Below are 17,644 nucleotides of genomic sequence, written 5' to 3'. Positions count from 1 at the left end.
GCTCCTCATGCAGACTTTCAGTCGCTGGCAAGAGCACCCACCCAGCCCTAATACACTAAATCCTGTCTGGGAGGTGGTCACACATCCCTGTGACAGGATGCCTATTGTTCTGCCTTCCCCTGCTCGAGCTTGGCTCAGCAGCAGGAGGGAAGAAATGTGTCTCTGGTTGGCAGCAAACATTTTGTGCTGTCCTGGACTAGAAGGCTGGTCCGGGAACCCCAGGGACCTCATAAAGCTCCCTTCTGAGGAGTGGAATCATACCTTCCGCACCGGTTACCGGTGTGGGGGGTATGATGCCAACATGTTTGACACCTAACACGATAGGGTTTGTTTCAGCCGTTTAAGAGTTGGTCTTCACGCGGTCGCATAATGCCGCTCTAAATGTCGTAAATGGCTGCTTCAGTGACAACCCGGGAGAATGCACTCCGTAGGCTGCAGGGGTGTACTGCTCATGCAGTGGCACCCTATCACTTAGAACCAAGCACCCTGTCTTCAAGATTGTTAAGGCCTGCTATAGGGATGACATAAGTTTTAAGTGCAGTGACCCTTAGATATAGTAAACCTATATCTCAAGTAAGTGGTGCATGCACCAACTTACACAGGCTGCAATGGTAGGCCTGTAGTTCCCTTTTGCATGGCCTATCATGGGTGGCATAATACATGCTTCAGCCCATGGGAGGCCTCTGGGGTACCTATGCCCTGGGTACATGGGTACCATATTCTAGGGACTGACAAGGGTACCCCAGTATCCAATCTGGAGTGTATCTAAGTACATGGCATAACAGTTTAAGGAGAAAGCAGATAGACTGGGGTCCTGATTAGGAGGATCCCAGTCAGACTAGTCAAAAATAGTATTACATTTAGCAAAAAGTGGGGGTAACCATAAGAAGCAGATCCTACTTTCCTACACCATCCGTTTATCCACCTCAATGGCGCTTCCCTGCAACTCTGGACATTGCAACTCTGCCCCACCTTTGTAGCTGACAAATTCAACTGCTTTAGAACATAGGGTCTGGTTCATTAGAGGGAATTTCTGGTTATTCCCTCTTAGCGGATGCAGTTCTCCTGCCTTTCTGCTTGCTTAAAAGGAGCTCAATGCTCCCCGTCACTAGGTCCACATGGCAATTTGCTCCCATCTCCACAATCAATAAGTATCCTTGATGTTTTAACCATGTTCATATGTCCCTGGGTCGGCTCCGGCGCATCCTCTCGATCTCTCCCCATTACGGCCAAGTCAACATATGAGATTCCTTCCATCACCAAAGGGAGTAGCTCGCTTTAACGCTCGTCCAGACTTCGTAGGGTAAGTTTCAGGCTACAATATGGACAGCCGGACAACCATCATCCTTTTTAGTTTGCTTGAAGGCCACCTTACAACTCAGATGTGGGTGGGTGGCAGTGAAATACCACATTTTGAGGATCCTTTTTGGGGCTCCTGTAATTGTCCAGAGATATTAAGTATCCTGTGTGAGAGTTCCTTGTTCTTATCATCTGTTATCGCTTCTCGGCCGTTTGGCTAAGATCAAGTGTAGTATCTGTTCTTATCAGTTCTTATCATCTGTTGGTGACCCTGTCTAGAGTAGAGATTATCTCCAATGTCCTCTGCGTAATAAAAGTGAAGGAGACTAAGTCTCAGCTACTAACAGAGTGCAGGCCAGTTTTCATTATGGTCTGTATTTGTTCATCCCACAGTCACATCAGTCTTTCGACTGGGTTGGTGCAGCGTTATACCCATGGGGAACTCAAGCTTTCTAAGGGATTCCAGTAGGTTGCAACTCCGGTTTCCATGTGGTTCAGGCAATTTGACATAACTGAAATTTCCAACTTGGGAATCTGAATGGCAAACACCAGTTCCTTCAATGGAGGAAGCTCTTCTCGGGGAGAGCAGTCCTATGGTACTTCACACTTGGAGGAGTTTCCACGCTTCATGCTTTCCGCCCAATTCTTCATCTTTCTGAGAGTACCATCACACGCTTGGTCTCCAGGCAAAATTAATATTAATTATTCAGATGGGAAATACTCAATTTGATCTCCGATCCATTTGGGTTTTCTCTAAGCTCTGATTTTTTCCTTTGGCTTTGGCTCTACAATTCCCAGATCCTAACGCATTCCTGGAGATTGTTTCCTCCCACTTCTTTTAGATCACAACTATGTAAATCCTAGTCAGACTCTGTCCATAAGAGATAAGAGTTTTCGGTGTCATGCTATCGGTATGCAACTCTGACAAGTCTTTCTTCCTTTTTGTGGAGACAGACCGGTTTACAATCTTCTTGTAGCTTATAGAATCAGGCGTGGGGCTTCTCTCCCTTTCAGCAGTTTCTGTTCTCTGGGATATCAATGGCATCTCCTGGTTCCTTCTGAGATAGTTTTCCCATCTTAGTTAATGCAATGAACAGTTTCGACATAACTGATCACTCCATTATGTGGGCTTTTCCCTACGAAGCGTTTGGACGATTAAACATTGGTCTCCTTACGTAAGTTGGTTTTATTTTTCCCAGACATGGTGCCCCCTTATCCTTCCCAGAGGGTCAAAGTTTCCTCTTAATCCGCCTACTCGCTCGTTCTGCAGAACACGCCACAGTTCCTTCTGATGGGTAGCACTTCAAGTGAACTGGTTTCTCTAAAACATACGATGATCTCTCAGTTCGCCTTGATCATTCAGAGGGAATATGGTCACGAACTATTCAATCTGGATTTCAGATAACCAGATATCACTTGAACGATATTTTGCATTACTGGTGACATTTTTCAGAGTTTTTCACTCTGGATGTGGTTTCATGGGTATTACAACAGCTTTAAACAAGCATAATCTGAAGCCTCCAGTCCTGACATAGAATCCGAAAATTTTAGCTAACACATCAAGAATTTTGAATTCTATTAGGACTCGGATGCGAGGATTTTCCCTCCTCAATTGTTAATTAATATTGACCATTCACGCTGAAGTGTTAACAAATTGTTTAAAGCATCCCACCCTCATGAATTTAATGAATTCATATGTGATGTTGTTTTGATCCTACATGGCCTCGGATTATTGTACGGATATAGTTTTAGGTGGGCTTTCCTCTACATTATATTGGTATCATTTATTAAGATTTTCGCATGCAATGTTTTGATATCTCGTAATCAGATATTTATATGCAGTATTTTTTACCCTATCTCGCATTAGGTGTTATATCGTTTTCTTTCTCTGCTCTTAAGAGCTTCTGATTGGAAGTGCAGATAGCTGATCAAGCAAAGGTTCGGAATCCAAAATCCTGTTAACCTCTGGGATGACTGGAGTTCATGAGTTCTGAGCAGTAACCAGAATAATCAGGTTCCAGCAGTTTGTTCCTGGGTTCCAGTTACAGTTTCGGATGTGCCGGCATGAAGATCAGCTTTCGTTCTTAAGTCGAATGGGTGGTCTGACTTCCAGTTCATGCAGTTCCAAGCAGAAGAAGGATTAATCAAGTTCCAGCAGGTTCATTCTGAGTTCCGGTTACAATTCCAGATATTCCGGCAAAGAGTTTGGCGGGGGTTCCTCAGTCGAAGGGACAGTGGGTTATTCCACTTTTAAAGGTGACAACACTGAAAGTTTATGGACTGTTCACTGGCAAAGAAAGAGGAATGGAAATGGTGCCTGGTCATTATATTGGCAGTGTCATTTTCTGATTGGTGTACTGTTGATGATGTCAAGAGTAGCATATTGGGGAATGCAGTTTTTTCATTTATTGAAATTTAATTGGCTGCTGTGAAATGTTTGTTAATAAACAGCGAAGAAAGAGAAAGCATAATTCTCGCCTCCGAGTCCTTAATAGAATAGAAATTTATTGATGAGTTAGCTAGAAAAAAGGTATTTAGTGAGAATGTCAGACTTCATTCTCATATGGCCGAGAAAGGTAGTGTGAATTTACAGATAATAATGCTCTCATTTTAGCTTCTGGAGCATCTTCCATAACCTCTATGAGAAAATCATGAGAACAGTTTTCTCTCAAACACGATTGATGAAATCCCAACAGAAGACTTTTTCACATGGTAAAATCACCTTAGAACACACCACAATTCCTAAAATGAGTATGGTACCATCAACAAATGATTTATATTGTAACTAAAAACTGCTATCACCCTTTATATGTTCTCGTTTTTGTGACCTTCAAAACCTGCCACTCACTACAATGCATTTCAATGGGGTGCTATCATGTATATTGGTCCCAAGATGGAGGCCAACACTTCCTGGATGAAGTGTTGGCAGCCAGTCAAATCTCTATTTAAGCTTAAGCTCCGCCCAGATATACGCTTTCTGGACCAAGAGCTAGCTTTCTGGGAAATTTGGTGTAATTCCGTCCAGTGATTCGGGCTGCAGTTATGTCTAAAATCACTATCGTAACTAACATAGGAAACACACTTTTTTGACCCCTCCCTTTTTCTCGTCCCCCGCTTGACGGATCACCCAAAATCTTTCCAAGCATAACTAGAATCAGCGGGTAACTTTTTTGGGAAAATTTAGTGAAGATTCCTCAACTAGCGGCAAAGATATAGGTAAGTAAAAAAACTGCTTTTCCTGCATCAAACATGGTCCTCAATAGTATATATATATATATATATATATATATATATATATATATATATATATATATATATATATATATATATATATATATATATATATATATATATATATATATATATATATATATATATATATATAAATATATATATATATATATATATCAAGGCCCGTTGGGGTGACCAAAGGGCAAGCAGCACTCGAACACGACACTCTTTTCCCCAGTAAAAGCATTTATTTGGTATGCTCAGCTTCGCTTCTCAGTCTATTAGCATACGACTGCCACCTGACGCGTTTCGTAATTCACTTCCTCAGAGGCACCGCAGTCGAAGGAAGCAAGCCGGGCCACATCCTCCTTTTTAATCCAATCGTCCGCTGATATGCAGCTGCTCTGGATGAGACAAAACGCAATGATTAGTGGGAGATGTAGTCCGTAATTACTTATCCATAGATGGTTGCTTCCTCAATAATAGCCAAGTTCATAGCTCTACATTGAGCCCCAAGGAGTGAAGCCGCGCTCAATCCACGCGCCGTGCTCCACATTGAGCCCCGTGCTTCGGAACTCGTGGCCCCCTTCACATGGGGTGGTGCTCGCTCAGCGGCTGGTCTGCCGCTAGTTACATCAAGGCTCATTGGGGTGACCAAAGGGTAAGCAGCACACGACACTCTTTTCCCCAGTAAAAGCATTTATTTGGTATGCTCAGCTTCGCTTCTCAGTCTATTAGCATACGACTGCCACCTGACACGTTTCGTAATTCACTTCCTCAGAGGCACCGCAGTCGAAGGAAGCAAGCCGGGCCACATCCTCCTTTTTAATCCAATCGTCCGCTGATGTGCAGCTGCTCTGGATGAGACAAAACGCAATGATTAGTGGGAGATGTAGTCCATAATTACTTATCCATAGATGGTTGCTTCCTCAATAATAGCCAAGTTCATAGCTCTACATTGAGCCCCAAGGAGTGAAGCCGCGCTCAATCCACGTGCCGTGCTCCACATTGAGCCCCGTGCTTCGGAGCTCGTGGCCCCCTTCACATGGGGTGGTGCTCACTCAGTGGCTGGTCTGCCGCTAGTTACATCAAGGCTCGTTGGGGTGACCAAAGGGCAAGCAGCACTCGAACACGACACTCTTTTCCCCAGTAAAAGCATTTATTTGGTATGCTCAGCTTCGCTTCTCAGTCTATTAGCATACGACTGCCACCTGACGCGTTTCGTAATTCACTTCCTCAGAGGCACCGCAGTCGAAGGAAGAAAGCCGGGCCACATCCTCCTTTTTAATCCAATCGTCCGCTGATATGCAGCTGCTCTGGATGAGACAAAACGCAATGATTAGTGGGAGATGTAGTCCGTAATTACTTATCCATAGATGGTTGCTTCCTCAATAATAGCCAAGTTCATAGCTCTACATTGAGCCCCAAGGAGTGAAGCCGCGCTCAATCCACGCGCCGTGCTCCACATTGAGCCCCGTGCTTCGGAACTCGTAGCCCCCTTCACATGGGGTGGTGCTCGCTCAGCGGCTGGTCTGCCGCTAGTTACATCAAGGCTCGTTGGGGTGACCAAAGGGCAAGCAGCACTCGAACACGACACTCTTTTCCCTAGTGAAAGCATTTATTTGGTATGCTCCGCTTCGCTTCTCAGTCTATTAGCATACGACTGCCACCTGACGCGTTTCGTAATTCACTTCCTCAGAGGCACCGCAGTCGAAGGAAGCAAGCCGGGCCACATCCTCCTTTTTAATCCAATCGTCCGCTGATATGCAGCTGCTCTGGATGAGACAAAACGCAATGATTAGTGGGAGATGTAGTCCGTAATTACTTATCCATAGATGGTTGCTTCGTCAATAATAGCCATGTTCATAGCTCTACATTGAGCCCCAAGGAGTGAAGCCGCGCTCAATCCACGCGCCGTGCTCCACATTGAGCCCCGTGCTTCGGAACTCGTGGCCCCCTTCACATGGGGTGGTGCTCGCTCAGCGGCTGGTCTGCCGCTAGTTACATCAAGGCTCGTTGGGGTGACCAAAGGGCAAGCAGCACTGGAACACGACACTCTTTTCTCCAGTAAAAGCATTTATTTGGTATGCTCAGCTTCGCTTCTCAGTCTATATATATATATACAGATATATATATATATATATATATATATATATATATATATATATATATATATATATATATATTTATATTCCCAACAGTTCTGTGCCGCTGTATCTTCCAACAACAAAATCAGGTACAAACCACGAAATGTGCAAATAATTCTCTCCGTGCTTTATTTCTCCAAACAAGTCAACATGACGCGTTTCGGCTGTGTAACCACAGCCTTGATCACATGACTCCCCGGTGGAAAGCATGTTGAATTTATAGTGACATCCTGGATACACTTGTTACGTAGCGTTTGGCCAATTATAGAACTAAACAAAATACTCCTTATTACGAGTATGATTGTTGGATTCACAAACATGTAACTATTATTTTAAATAAATATTTAAAATGTCATAAATATGTACAAAAATGTTAAAAGACATGAAGCATATTAGCAATATACAAAGAAGTCTTTAAAAACCTTTTTGTAAAAACTAATGTAAAATCCTGTTTAAATAATTGCCAAGTGGCTTGATCAATGCTACATAATCACATCTATGAATCTGGCTCAAATTGAAATCCCTATTCACGCAGTAACCAGAAAGATAATAAAATGCTAGTGCTAAAATCATAAATTGTGCAAAATTGTGCAAATAAATTAACTGTCCATGAATAAAAGATATTAAATCCATATCACATCCTGGATAACGAATGTCTAAAATAAAAATGTATATATGGGAGCAACACAATAGCCGATGCTTGATTATATTTGCTCTAAATTAGTGCAAGGGTCCAAATTACTGACATTCAAAGTGAAATAATATTTCATATCTTTGGCCACTTCGAAACATCATGATTCAAGACATGCATGACTGATCCCACAGTAATCAATCATTTTAAATTAATAATATTATATAATCATACATTTCCACTAAGAGAACCATTATACAATTAATTACAATGCAGTAATGTTATATCATCGGGTCTCACAGTCTCCTAATCCAATTAATCCTCTTTGATAATCATAAAGGATAAAAGAGCGGAAGTTGATAATCCTCAAAAGGAACTGACATCAATAATAAGGTAATGTAATACCTGTCATATGTTATGATTCAGAAAGATGTTTTTAGATTTTATAATTTGAATTGCAGAAAATTATGGAGATCTTCTCCTGTATTGAGCCCTTTTGGAATTCTAGTATCCAGCAAGAGGATGTATTTAGATTCCAATTGCCTCAACTGTTTTTCTCTGTTACCACCTCTCAGATTTTTTGGTACAGAGTCAATGACGAAGTAACTTAAGTCATTCAAATTTTTATTGTGTAACAGTTTAAAATGACGCGCTACAGGATAGCTTTCGTCAGAAATAACTATTGCCCTTAGGTGCTGCAGATTACGATTGAATACTTGCAATTTGGTACTTCCCACATATTTCATTTTACAGGTACATTACAAAACGTATACTGCATAATCAGTGCGGCACGTAAACAAGCTTTGGATTTTAACAGGGCTAGGGTCAAATGCACTCCAATATTCTGTGGTGTTCATGCCAAATTTACAGGCCCTACATGATATACATTTGTGGAAACCTGTTTTAGTCGACAACCAATTTTTGGATGTTATCACCTCAGGACTTGATTTGACCAGGGCATCCCTTATTGAGGGAGCTCTTCTAAAGGTGATAAGCGGTTTCTCAGGTAACAATGGAGCTAAAGTTATATCAGTTTTTAATAATGGCCAGTGTTTATCTATGATCCCCCTAACTTTCCTTTCCTCCACACTGAAAGTGGTTATAAGTCTGATCTGTTCTTGACTTATTTGTGGATCATCGCTGTTATTCTTCACTTCTTTGTTTTTTGATTTAACAGTGGTGTTTAAACACTCTTCTCTCGTATGGCTATTAGCCCTAATTTTGGCCTGTTCTAGCTCTATTGAACAGTATCAACGTGCAAGAAATCTCTTTTGGGCCTCTGCCTGGCATCTTTCTAAATCAATGTCAGAACTGCAAATTCTGCGCATACGCAGAAATTCTCCATGTGGTATACTCCTAATGAGGTGACCAGGGTGAGCACTACTAGCATGTAAAATTGCATTTCCAGCAATTTTCTTTCTGTGTAACCTAGTTTGAATTTCATTATTGCTGATATAAATTTCAACGTCCAAAAATTGGACAGAGGATTTACTAATGTCTGCAGTAAATTGTAAGTTCAAATCATTATTATTGATAATATTTACAAAATCACTGGCTGATTCTGGTGTACCTTTCCAAATCATGCATATGTAATCTATAAATCTATAAATCTCCAAAATTCTATCACATTGGAATCAAACAGTTTATAGGTGCCCTTGAGGACATGTTTCTCCCACCACCCGACATGCCCCCATGGCAACTCCTCTCTGCTGCTGGTAGATCTCTTTGTTAAATAGAAAATAATTATTTTCTAAACAGAGTTGTATCATTCTTAGAATCATACCATTATTTTGACCAAAATTCATACTACCTTTGTCCAGAAAATACTTTACAGCTCTTAATCCATCTGCATGATGAATACTCGTGCAAAGGGTACATATGTCCATAAGCATTAGTACATAGTCCTCTTCTCATTTTACATTTTTTAATTTCGACAGAAAGTGACCTGTGTCCTTAATATAGGAAGGAAGGTTCTCTACTGATTCATGCAAAAAATGATCCACATATTTTGACACTGGCTCCAGGAGACTGCGCTGGGCCGAAATAATGGGGCGTCCCGGTACTCGCATAGTTTGTTTATGAATTTTCGGAATGAAATAAAGGGTGGGTATAATTGGAAATTCCTTCTTTAAGAAATTATGTTCCTGCTTACTCAGCAAACCTTCCCTTTTCCATTGATTCAATTCTTTGAAAACAGTCACCTTAAGACATTTGATATCATTAAACGATCCTTTCCTATAACAAAAATTGTCATTTAGATGTCGTTCTGCCTCTTCTAAGTACAAGGTACGGGGCCAGATGACAATGTTACCCCCCTTGTCAGCTTTATTGATAATGAGATTAGAGTTGCTTCTTAGTTTTTTCATCGGTTTTGCATATTGTATTTCCATGTATTTGTATCTTTTTTGCTTTCGGGATGAAATACATTGCAATGCTTTGAACTCTTCAATTACGATATCATTAAGCGTATTGATAGCGTCTTTTGGCATATGAGGTATGAACGTTGAGGGTGGTATAAAATGACTGTTACATGGAAGGTTACTGACTATGCCCATAGATGCCAAATCTTCCTGCGTGGATCCAGTGTTATCTTCTTCATTTGTGGATAGGGCATGTATTGTTTTCAAAAGGCTGGTATCTGCAACTTGGAATTAGTTCGTGGGGCGCGCTAAATTGGTTATAGTTCTTGCCTGATCTTGTGCTTTGTTTAATTTGAAATGTTTTTTCAATTTAAGCTTACGTATAAATTTAAAAACATCTATGCAAGTCTGTACATAGTTGAAAGTGTTTTGCGGACAAAATGACAGACCCAATGATAATAGTTGGGATTCCGCTTTAGTAAGCACTGTATCCGATAGATTAACCACCGTGTTGTCAGGAACTGAGGTTAATGTAAGATCACTCACCACTTCTTTCCCCTGCCTCTCTTGGCATATATATATATTTTTAAATTGGTGGTCACGCAAGAGGCTCGTAGAGTCTTGCGGAGCCCAACCATTCAAATATCTATATTTTTTTACCCTTAATATCTCAAAAACCACTGAACAGATTTACTCCAAATCACAAAAAGCACAATCTACGGACCAAGATCTAGCTTCCTGACGAATTTGTTGTAATTCCATTCAGCAGTTTTTGTTGTAGCCTTGTCTAAAGAAGTCTATGGAAAATGCATGGGGATTTTGCATTTTGGGGTCTCCTTTTTTTTTGTCCCCCCTCTTGACGTATCACCCCAAAAATTTCTAGGAAAGAGCTGAGGTGGTCGCCACTAGGTAGCTATAGTTAGTTCTGCTTTACCATAGATGGAGCGGGTTTTGGTTTGCTAATAACTTTCACCCCGCTTAGCAAATCTTCCAAAAACGTATTTTTTTAAAATAGATATTGATATAGATATCGGTTTGCCCGATTTAGTTGTTGGCTTTCTTTAACTTCTCTCTTCCAGCCCAGCAGTTCAGCTATCGTCTTGAGACTTGGTCAATCATGTCTGCATGAGAGACTACTTTACAACTGTATCTCTCTGTGCCCTCCTTCTGTCTTCCTCTTGTATGTCTCATTCTAATGTGGTAACACTGCAGCTGTTAGTAAAATAACCCCAGAATTATTGACTTTGCTATTGCTTGCGTTGTGTAGCCCTCAGTATGCCACTGCACTGGTAGCATCAGGAGGCTCCATCCTCATGAACTGAGAGCCCCATTTGTCTCTAAGTCTTTCCTCCACATTGGACTTGGTCATCTGTAGAGGACAGCTTTAGTATTTGCTTCCATCAACCCCCTTTCCAGCACTAGTCAGTCTTAAACTTTTGAATCCTAATAATTAATTTTCTCCGCCACTAAGTAACAACCGAAACTCATTATTCTGCTGTCGTTCCCGTTGTCAATAACCAGGGCTCACTATCTTTCAAAGCTACAAAGAACGCAAGACTGTTGACGTAGAAAGTGAATACATTGAAGCTTGAAATCTTAGAAAACTCTTCTTTATTCAGTTACTCAGTGGAGCCCACCAAAACACATCCACCAGAACTTAAATCTGATAGCCAACCGATCCAAACGGCCAACTGGAGATCATATTCCAGTTCTGATGACCCCTTACAACTTTGAATGACCACCGGCCTCGCACGACGACACACAGTACAACAAAGACCATAAGCACAAGCAACACGTTTTTGCTTGAAATTAGACCGATAATAACATCAATATATTCATCATACTCTCCAGGACTGAACAACACATTCATTCACGTGACTGTGGCCTCATGCAGCCAACATCTCCCTTACCAGTAAGTCCACTTGGACACTGCATACGCCTAGCTTTGTTCATGAATACCAAAGTTGTCAGCTGCTCAAGTGCTGGATTTACCCACTTTATAGATCCATCTAAACAATGAAGAGGCCATCCTGTTGGATATCAATAACAGCCCTCTTTCTGCCATCTATACTAGTCTGTGTATGATTCAAAACAACACCCAGTACTATTTTTACCAGTGGTTTTTACCAGTGGTGGCGGTGGTACTCATAAGCTTTTATGTCAGGGGACTGGACGTCTTTGTCCGCTCCAGTGGTGTGCCAGTCTGCAGGTGACTTCCTATACAGAGCAGCCTGAGACAGCAGTCAGTCCTTCTTGTATTCCTTCTTTTATTTCTGGAACTTCCTTCCTCTGCATCTCAGGCAATCTCCATCTCTGCCTCAATTTAGGGGGAACCGCAAGACCTGGCTCTTCGACTGAACAGCAGATACCCCCACCTTCAGTACCTTGAGACCCTTATGGGTAAGTAGTTGCACTTTACAAGAACACTGATTGATTGATCAATTGATTCCCACAAAGGTGCATAGATATAGGACAGCTAACACTGTGATCCTTCATCATTCAGTATATATTCTTCTATTTCCAAAAACCTCAATGGAACTGACAGAAGGATGTTTGTTCTTCCTCTAAGACTGCATGAATGCTGCTCTGGCTTGGCGGACTATACGGGCAAATGGGGGATATTGTCAAAAACGGTGGGAGGCTAGTGCTGCTGTTGGGACCTACCCTGTTGGGACCTACCCTACTCAAAAAATCAGAACGTGAAGACCTGCCTTCCCTGTTCATACCTCCTCCTTGCTCATCAGCAGGCTGCTCTTGCTGGAGCCTAGTGACTTGTATGGGAGGTAGATTACGCTAGGGCAGTGGACCTCTTAATAAAAGAAATTGGGACACCAGAACAATTAATCAGTGCACCCACCCCCTACTTACCAAGAGCCTAAGGAGTAGGGGCTTGACAGCTTGAAACTAGAGGTCTTGTGGGAAATTGCTGCATACACTTGAGGTGCCATCCTTCTGAAAGATTCCATCTTAAAGACAGAAGAACATTTAGTTCCTCTAACATAAGAAACATTTTGCAGAAAAGCTACAGTATCAGCTCATGTTTCTCATTAGCTATGTACATGTGTGTGCATACGTGCGTGTGATATCCCTACCAATGGCTGAACTACCTGAGTAGTGGACGAAATTCTAATTCCGGAGTAGAGCACCAGTCTGTTGTTGATACCAAAATGGGGAAAATATACATAAAGTGAATTACTCTCCAATGCACCCCCCGTTAGATACCTTGACTGCATAAGGTTTATGACAACCAGCTTTCTTTCTGCCCACCAATAATCTTTTCATTTCTAATCAGTGACACGCTTTTCAAAGCTTTTCTGAATTTGCCCCAAACATCTAAATCCTCCTTAGAGACATACTTTGGCGGCAAGGTTCAACGGGGACTTGCTGCAACGTCACCTTTCCTGTCAGGACCGTACATGTCACAGGCCTGAAGGTTGATAACATGCCCAAGCACCTCCTCAACTCTTACTAAACTGTATCAGTCTCAATGCCCGCAAGAAACCCTACAAACTTCTCAGGCGCTGACAGCACACCTTCCCTGCATCTCACACCCCCTACCCTTCCCATTGCCCTCACAAAGTCATCCTTGTCTTCACAGCCCACGAAGAGATCACCCACACACAACAAATCCTATGCCACTTTGTTCCTTGCCCAACCACTCCGAGAATGCAATGAAATGCTCAAAAAACAGACAACCAAACAGGACATGGTATAATCAATAGGCAAGCATTGGTCATTGTACAGCGTCCTCCAGACTCAAAACACAGAAGATGATTGCTATCTAGCTGAACCAGAAACAAACTTTGGCACTGACTTAATGTCAGCATTTCAGAGCAGAACCACCTCTCAAGTCTCCTCGGTGATTTTGCATTCTAATTTAACTCAGTTCTTTTTGTTACTGCAGTTTGTGGCGCCACCTTGAAGTGTTTGATATTCCATCTCAGTAGACATTGCGATACTTCAAATGACACTTTTCTTTGCAGTTTGTTTCTGCAAACAATTCTGAGTGCACTCTAGCTGATTTCCAATGTGTAACTATGTGGAACTCAAGCCAAAACAATAGTAGGAACCCAGCTTTCTTCCCATCCCATGCAGATCTTTTCCTAGTGCCCATATGAGAAGAATCAGTAAGAAATCTTTCCTGTCTACCATAGCTTTTAGGTCTGGTTTTGACAGTGCAGCTGGGAACAGACCTGTTACTAACAGCATTCATAGAGTGGGCTTAAGATCTGCCCATTTCAACCACTTGCTTCCTTCGACCAGCCTTTTCAGCCACTGGCTTGAGGCTTTGTCAAACACGTCTTGGCTCAGCCAATTGAGTATTCATCTGTCACCTATGGTAATGGTTGTTTCGGTGTATCCCTCCTCTGCCTTCACTTTCACTGAATTACAAGAACAACTATTTTACAATGGTAGACCTTTCTGTCTGCTCCTGCTGACTCTTTCCCGTGTGTCATGTTCTAACATTCTAATGCGTTAGCACATTGTATGGTATTGGCTGTTTCGGTGTATCCTTCCTCTGCCTCCACTCTCACTGAACTGCAAGAAGAACTATTTTACAATGGTAGACCTTTCTGTCTGCTCCTGCTGACTCTTCCCTGTGTGTGTCGTTCTAAAATTCTAATGCCACATGCGTTAGCACATTGTGCTAGACCTACTGGCTTTGCCAATGCTTATTGTACTATGACACTTGTTAGTATATTGGCCTTGCTCAGTGGATTCTGTACTGACTCTGTGTGGTCTTTGGACCCCTCCGCTCGTCACCCTACCCACGTAAAGTTTGTCACTAGCTACATTTGTGAGTAATCTGCATTTTGATTCCACCGTCCACTGTGACAAATTAAATAGCAAACACACACCTTTGTTCATGTTCTGTACAATCCACGTTACTGTTTATCCCCAAGAGGCTCCCCTACTGCACCAGTTCTGGGAGTGTATGCCGGGCCTGGGTGAAATTGTAATTACACCAGAGTAATCAGAGTCATTCTGAAAAATTCTTGTTACTCTTTTGATGCAAAAATGCCCAAAATTAGTCGGTTCCTTTGGGCCTTATCCACCTACTGCGGCGATTTGGTGACCTCGGATATACTATCCTATTATCAGGCCTCTCACCTTCTGGTCCTTAACGAGTGGTGGTATGGGGACAGAAGGGACCCGGCCTATGCCCGGGAGCGCTGTCTCATGGAACCCCACTCGCTACATACGATACTCTACGCGGCGCCGATACGAGGGGAGCTTCCCCCCGGGACACAGACGGTCTTCCGGATTTGGAGGCAGGCCCTGTGTCGTATGGGATGGTGGAATACCCTAACTGGGGAGACTCCCCTCTGGGGCAATGGACGCTTGCCGGAGCTGGCGGCTCTGCGGGGATTCATGGGTTGGGATAAAATTGGAATATCAATGCTGGGCGACGTACTGTCGGGAGTTACACTAAAATCGTTCCAGGAATTAAGCCGGGAGTATGACATGCCACGAACCCAGTTTTTCCGATACCTGCAATTTCGTCACGCCATCGCCCCGTATTTGGAGGGTCTGGAGTCCGTGCCGGAGTTCAGCCCCTTGGAGGCGAAAGTGTTTATGGGCGACCTGGAAACCAAAAAAATATCACGCATTTACCAGTCGCTGGTTATTCATTGCTCCCCCTCGCTACAGAAATTACGGGATGCGTGGGTAAGGGATGTGGGAGACCTAGATGAGGATGACTGGAGGGAAGCGTTAGCGGCTCCTAGGGAGGCGGCCATAGCGATGCGGCTGCGTCTCATTCAATTTAAGTACCTGCACCGCACATACTATACTAGACAGCGGCTGTGGCGGGCGGGTTTGATCGCCTCCCCAGATTGGCTTCGATGTGGATCGGAAGTGGGGACACTTATACACACGGTGTGGAGCTGTGGGTCCTTATCTCGCTTCTGGAAGGGGGTGTGGGATAGCCTGTCGGAAGTCCTGAGGTGGGAGCTCCCTCGCACGCCGAGGTTGGGACTCCTGCACGTCATGGAGGGAATTGGGGGTAATGTCTATAAGCGACATTTGATGCTACTGGGTCTTACCCTGGCCAAGAGGGACATTGCTCAGGCCTGGAAGGACCCGCTGCCCCCTTCGGTGCTAGCCTGGAAAAGGGGACTTGATTTTTGCATGGGCATGGAGCAACCGATCTTCGTGGCTCGGGGATGCCCGCGTAAACATTTTAAAATCTGGAAGCGGTGGGCAGACTTCAGAGGCATTTGGTTGGAGCCGCCAGTGGACCAGGACCCAGTGCTGGAATTATGAGGAGACAGGGCAGGCCAGGAACACACCACGTTACGGAAGGGGGCCGAGCGATAGGAAGGGGGACCGAAACAGTGACCATGCGATGGGGGGGGGTGGGAACCGGGAGGAGGGGGCAGGGGGTTAGGGGGGGAGAGGAGGGTGGGGGGATAGTATAGGTTTGAAAGTAGGAGTAGCATGTTCTTAGTTTAACAGTAAAACAAAACGGATTGTGATGTTGTTATTGTGATACACCCACCTGGCTGACGTACCTGGAGGTCAGAGCTCAGCAACTGTAATGCAATCGCTTAATAAAATCTGTTCTTAAAAAAAAAATGCCCAAAATTATACAATCTCACTCATTTGCATAATTCTGAGTAATTTGGCACACAAAATTGTACCGCAGGAGCACAACGACAACTAACTTAGCAATCGTGAGGGACTGCTGGTGATACTGTTCCTGTTCTGTTGCATTTAGCTTTATTTTCTGGCACAAAATGCATCGCCTGGTCCATTTTGGATGCAAGAATGTATTTTGTGCTAAGAAACTAGTGCAAAATACCGAGTTACACTCTTCATGCAATTTTGCATAATCTGGTGTAATTTTGCTGTAAATTTGGGTAAATACGCTACTTTAAATTATGCGAGTTATGCCCACCCCTAGTGCATACCTGTCAAGCATGTTACTGTTTTTTCTCCGTGTGTCTTCCTGATACTGCATTATAGACCCTCTCTTTTGTTTCCTCCTCCCCAGGAACCCAATGCGAACAAAAATAATTATTGTATCTTTCTCACAAAGGTCCAGGTGTGTGGACTTCCTTTTACTGTGTTCCATTTCCCTCTTCCTTGTCTACATCAACCTATGTTGCTTGAACTATGGGTATCTTCTTACTGTTCCTGCCTCTCGTCTCCCTGTTCTTGTGTGTCCTCCTCTTAGTCTCACTTTGTATCTCTTCACTGCTCTCAGACCACTTACCCTAACATCTACCTCTCTTGATCGACTTCCTTATCGCTGCATTCGGATTTCAAGCTTTAAGTTTTAAGCAGCCATGGCCGGACATTTCCTGTGCTGCCCTTAGTCCTCCAGCTAGTCAAGTGATCTTTGCCCTTCCCCACTTCCTCTTTCCCTGTTTCCTGGTCCGAACTCCCATTTCACACCCTTTCCCTTTCCTCTTCCCATTTAGCCTCATCGATCTTCACCGCCCTCTACTCCAATCTCACTCTCAAACTCTACTTTGACCTATTCCTTATTCTCATCCACATTTTCTTCTCCTCAGTTGCATATAACTCCACACTTTCTCACAAGCCCAGGGATTCCTTATTAAAGCTACTGTAGGCAGGTGTGTACGATGTGGCCTAACGGCGAGAGCTGCCGAGTTTGGAGCTGGGGGCTAGGTACGAGTCTCGGCGTCGGCTCACCATCTTGTGATTCTGGACAAATCACTTAATCTCCCTGTGACTGAAAAAATGTGTCTTTGTGTAATGTAACTGGTGCTCATGTAAAGCGCTCTAATAGCTTTGAGTCAAGTTTGCGCTATATAAAACTGCAACAAAAAAAAATACTCAAGGCCATATGCAGCCATAATAGGGTGCAAAGTTGCCTTATATATGACTTTCTTAGATGTGGCACTGTAATTGTATTTATTTATATAGCGCATACTATCCCTGATGAGGCGTCGAAGCGCTTTTCGGCGAGTAGCATGCTACTCCAGAACCCAAAAGGATTAGTATAG

At 43.1% G+C, this 17,644-nt stretch overlaps 1 non-coding gene across 1 annotated transcript; it reads left to right on the top strand.

The window, feature by feature from the left end:
• Positions 1–1,496: 1,496 nt before the first annotated feature.
• LOC146797875 (U2 spliceosomal RNA) lies at positions 1,497–1,690 on the top strand. The gene has a single exon (XR_014969366.1). It is a non-coding gene; the product is annotated as a U2 spliceosomal RNA (small nuclear RNA).
• Positions 1,691–17,644: the final 15,954 nt, after the last annotated feature.

The sequence above is a fragment of the Triturus cristatus genome, chromosome 9, assembly GCF_964204655.1.
Source record: "Triturus cristatus chromosome 9, aTriCri1.1, whole genome shotgun sequence".
NCBI classification, from domain to species: Eukaryota; Metazoa; Chordata; class Amphibia; order Caudata; family Salamandridae; genus Triturus; species Triturus cristatus.
This window is presented reverse-complemented; position numbering and strand designations above follow the sequence as displayed.